Below are 5,633 nucleotides of genomic sequence, written 5' to 3' on the forward strand. Positions count from 1 at the left end.
TGTGGGGGATTGTGATGACGATTGGGGTAGTAGCGGTAGTTTTAGTGTGGTGCTAGTGGAGTGGTAGTAGTGGGTGTGTGTTAGTGGTGGTGGTGACAGTTGTGATGACAGAAACAGTAGTATCAATGGTGACGTTCATGGTGTGGTGGTGGTGGTGGTGACAGGGGAAGTTGTGTTATTGTTCGCGGTGGTGGCGGTTATGTTAGTGGTAGTGGTAGTTGTGGTGAAGTGTAATACTGGTGGTGGTGATGGTAGTGGTGGTTGTAGTATAGGTGATGGCAATGGGGATGTTGTGGTTGTTGTTGTTGTTGGTGGTGGTGGTGGTGATGGTGTTGTTTCTGCGGGTGGAGTTAGTAGTTATGTTTTTAGGGTGGCGGCGGCGGTGGCGGCAGTGGTAACAGTACTGTTATTGCTGAAGTTGTTTAGCCCCAAGCCAGCCATGATCTAAACAGACCTTTGATAATAAAAAAGACATTCCAGCCATGACTATCACTATTCCTTATTTTTTTTTTAGAAACAGTCTCTCTCTCTCTCTCTCTCTTTCGCTCTCCCTCTTTCCCTCTTTCTCTTTCTCTCTCTCCCGAACTACACTATCCAAGATGTCTTTGCTTTCTTTCAAGGCTAAAGGGTGTGATTTGAAGTAGATTTGGTTGCTAGTTCTTGCCGGTGAAGAGACCTCGAACCACGAAAAGGTACTTTCTTCTCAGCATTACTTATAGACATAACGACGGTGGTATGGAAGAATTTGGCGGTATGTTTGTTGTACGGGCAGGAGTAGCAAATGCGGTGGTGATGGTGATGGTGATGGTTGGGTTGGGATCATTGATAGTTTTGGTGGTGGTGGTGGTGGTGGTGGTGGTGGTGGTAGAGGGATCAGTGGTTAGGGTTGAGTTGCTAATGGCGATAATATTTGTGATGACGGTAGTGTTGATGATGATTATGATGATGTTGATAACGATAATGATGATGATGATGATGATGATGATGATGATGATGATGATGGTGTTGGTGGTGATGGTGGTGGTAGTGGTGCTGCTGCTACTACTGCTGGTTTGGTTTATAGTGACAATGATAGTGATAACAGTGATAGTAGTAGCAGTAATGATGATGATGATGGTGATGATGACGATGACGACGACGATGATGATAATGATGATGATTGTGGACTTGATGCTGGTGCTGTTGGTAGCAGCTTTGGTGGTGGTGGTGGTCGTGAGGGTGGCGGTGGTGGTGGTATTAGTGGTGGTGGTGCTAGCTGTAGGGCTGGTTGGGGTTTGACTAGTCGTGTTATTTGCTTATTGTAATAATGTAGTTAGCAGTCGTTGATCAGTGTCGGGTATTGGTGCTGTTCGTTGGGTGTAGATGGCTATCGATGTTGAATAAAACATCTCCAATATCAACAATGACAGCTACCAACAACAGCGATATATTTGCAATAGGATGGGATGGAAGGAGATCGGCAGTAATCGAAATTATTGATTAATTGCACCTGCTTAGTAATTATTATAACAAACCTGAAAAGATGAAAGAAAATATTTGACACGGGTAGAATTTGAACTAGGGAACATCGAATTACTGTAAAGAATTTAGTCCAGCTGCATACCATTTCAACGACCCAATAATAATAATAATAGTTTCTATCATAAGCATAAGGCTTATTTGAGTGAAGGAACTGTCGATTATATCGATAACAGTAATTGGCTAGTACTTTCATCGTCCCTGAATGTATGAAAGACAGTTCATCTTGGCAGAATCGATCCTGCTAACCTTTGCTCTCGACCGAACTGTGATAATAATAATTCTTTCCACTTTAGGCACAAGACTTGAAATTTTGTGGGGTAGAGAGGCGAGTACATCGACCCCCAGTGCTGAACCGGTACTTATTTTATCGATCCGGAAAGATGAAAAGCAAAGTTAACCTCGACGGAATTTGAACTCAGAATGATGTAATGACGGACGAAATGCCACTAAGCATTTTTTTCCGGCATAGTAACGTTTCTTTCTACCAAATGGTTTCAAATTTTGGCACACACCCAGCAATTTCAAGGAGAAAGTAAGTCGATTACATCGACCGTAGTTCTCAGCTGGTACTTATTTTATCGACCCAGAGAGGGAAAAAAGCAAAGTCGACCTCAGTGGAATTTGAATTCGGACCTTAAAGAGCCAGGAGAAATACATTAAGCCTGACACGAAAATTACTCTTCCAGCTCATTCCAGCTTTGGTTTCTAATTGTGGCACAAGGCCAGCAATTTTGAGGAGAAGGTGCTAGCCGATTACATCGACCAACACCATCAACGCCACCACCACCACCACTAAAGGATAAAATGCAAATTAACCAAGGCGTGATTTGAACTCAGAACATAAAGTGTCGAAAGGAAAACTGACAAAGGGAGCCTTGTTGCATCAGTACAATGCTCCAGCACACAAGTCCTTACTTTCTATGGTTACTGTGCGTGAGTGAGGCCTTGAACTGGTTGATCGCCCGCCCATTTGTCCTGATTTGGTCCCATTTGACTGTTATCTGTTCCCCAACATTAAAAAAACTCTTGGCTGAGAGCCTGTATCGCAGTGATAATGACGTCATGTCTGTTGTGAAAGATTTTTTTATCAACAGGATGAACACGTCTTCGCCAGTGGAATTCAAGCACTACAACACTGATGGAAGAAGTACACTGATGGAAGAAGTACACTGGTGGAAGAAGTACGTGGACCGCAAGGGGTGAGTATGTTGAATAATAAACTTCATTTGGTTATATTCCATAAGAATATCTTGCTCAGCCAATGATCTTTTCGGGCTACCCTCATAATGTCGCAAGGTCTCCGACGCTCTAACGATTATGTCAATCCATTACTCTTTAATAGTTCCTGATTTAGGTTTAAGGCTAACAATTTTGAGAGGAGATGGGCTAATAAGTTACATTGACCCAAGTATTTCACTGGTACTTTATTGTTTCGACTTCGATGACATGAAAAGCAAAGTTGAATTTTTCCCGACGCTCAAGAAACTCTGTCAGTTTATCAACCCTTAACTGTTTCTCTTATAAGCAGAAAGATTAGAATTCGGAGGAGGGAGAGGTTAGTCAGTTCCAATGAATTCAATACTTGATTGGTATTTTATATTATCAGCCATAGTGGAGGCGCAATGGCCCAGTGGTTAGGGCAGCGGACTCGCGGTCGTAGGATCGCGGTTTCGATTCCCAAACTGGGCGTTGTGAGTGTTTATTGAGCGAAAACACCCAAAGTTCCACGAGGCTCCGGTAGGGGATAGTGGAGAACCCTGCTGTACTCTTTCTCTCACTCTTTCTTCCTGTTTCTGTTGTACTTGTATTTCAAAGGGCCAGCCTTGTCATACTCTGTGTCACGCTGAATCTCCCCGAGAACTACGTTAAGGGTACACGTGTCTGTGGAGTGCTCAGCCACTTGCACGTTAATTTCACAAGCAGGCTGTTCCGCTAATTGGATCAACTGGAACCTTTGTCGTCGTAACTGATGGAGTGCCAACCACCATTATCAACCATAAACGAATGAAAAGCATAGTCGACTTCAGTGGGATTTGAACTTAGAGTGGGTTTTCCTTGAAGCAGACGTTCTCTTTTACTTTCTAGGCGCCAGTTTAGGATGAATATCTCTTTCTAACTCGCAAAACCACCAAAACTGTTATTTGCCTTCGGTATGAAATTTTTATATTAACATTTGGTGAGCATTAAAATGCTAAAGTATGTTTTGAAATTTGTTTGTTTCTAGATTTTTTTTTTCTGTCTACCTTTCAAAATCAAAATGTCTATTATCATAACTGTATCTGTTCTTTCTCTCTCTTTATTTTTTTCTTTTTAGTTATCAGTATTTTTTCCCACCTCATTTTTTCAAATCTTTGTTATTGCTTTTCAAAGCTGTCTATCTATGGGAGTGTAACTATCGCTACCACGTTTGAGACTAGCATATACATTTTCCAGCTTGCAGAGAAAAAAGCCATATTAAATTACGAGTAAACAATGTTTTCAAAAATATAACATGTAAAACATGTCAAACGACAAAGTTTGTTTTCTATCTTAAGGTAAAAAGATGATTATTCGAACGAAGAACTATTTTAATGAAAGGAAACAAAATAGAAATATTTCCAACTTCCATCGAGTAAACCATGGTAAATTCAATTTTGTTCGGAACCGTGTTGAAGTATTTACTCACTACAAAGAAAAACAATGATACTAGACGAAATGCCGCTAAGCATTTTGTACGGTGTGCTAACGACTATTGTCGGTTCACCGCTGCAGTAATAATAATAACAATAGTAATAATAATGGTTTCCAATTTTGGCACAAGGCCAGCAATTTCGAGGGAAGGGTAAGTCAATTACATCGACCCCAGTGTTTAACTGGTACTTATTTTATCGACTCCGAAGGAATGAAAGGCAAAATCGATCTCGGCGGAATTAGTACTCAGGACTTAAAGACGGACGAAATGCCGCTGAGCATTTTGCCCGGCGTGCTAAAGATTCTGCCAGCTCACAATAAGAATAATAATAATAATAATAATAATAACAACAATAATAATAATACTATAAATAATGGTTTCAAATTTTGGCACAAGTCCAACAGCTTTAGAGAGAAATGATTCAGTACTTACTTTATCCACCCCGAAAGGATGAAAGGCAAAGTTGACCTTTCGACCAAAGCGGATGAAAGAATAACGATAAAAATTAATAACAAGAAGACGACTTTCTTGCATTGTAAATTGGTCTCAGTTTGTTCATGTTATGTTGTTTTGTTCGTTTGTGGTTATTGTTATCTTTTCGATTATAATGACTCTAGTACATGAACGATACATATTTCATAGAAAGGTTACTTAAGTTTCATTTCGATACATTCCGATTCTATTCAGAACTAATGCAATGTTTGACCTCTTCAACAATTCAAACCATAAACGGATGTGGGTACCGAAAAGATATCCATATTTGTTTATCCATACAGAGAAGATTAAAATAGGCGAGTAGCTTATTAAACTGGAGTGAAAAGACATATTCACATTACTATTTTGAAATACAGATACTTATGAAATAAATGGAATGGACTGGGAAATACACATAAAAACGTACACGCACGTTAATATATTCATATGTATATTTTCATATGTAAATATATCTCGGGGTATTTCTGGTATATAAACATTATTTAATAACGTACAAATAATGAAATTTGTGAAAGAGTTAAAAATAAGATTTATCTGTGTCTGTTTGTCTGATGATAGCAGAATTCCCCACTGGATCAGAATATATTTATCCACGCAGGGACATCTCTTAAATTACTTCAGTTCAATGGTTTAGGGTATTTTTTTTTCAGCTGAAAATATGTGCCTTTCTGTTGCGAAAAATCCACTTTTGGTGGACATGTTCTTCCACTGGCTCTGCTTCTGGTATTGTAGTAGGTTTGTTCTTATAGTTTACACGCACACGCACACACACACACACACGCACACACACACACACACACACACACACACACACACACACCTGCATAGAATCACACGTACACAAATATGCATACACATACAAACACACACACCTACATGCACACGTGCATGCATACATACATACATACATACATACATATACGTATGTATTTATACATCTGTATAT

This window comes from Octopus bimaculoides, chromosome 4, assembly GCF_001194135.2.
Source record: "Octopus bimaculoides isolate UCB-OBI-ISO-001 chromosome 4, ASM119413v2, whole genome shotgun sequence".
NCBI lineage: Eukaryota > Metazoa > Mollusca > Cephalopoda > Octopoda > Octopodidae > Octopus > Octopus bimaculoides.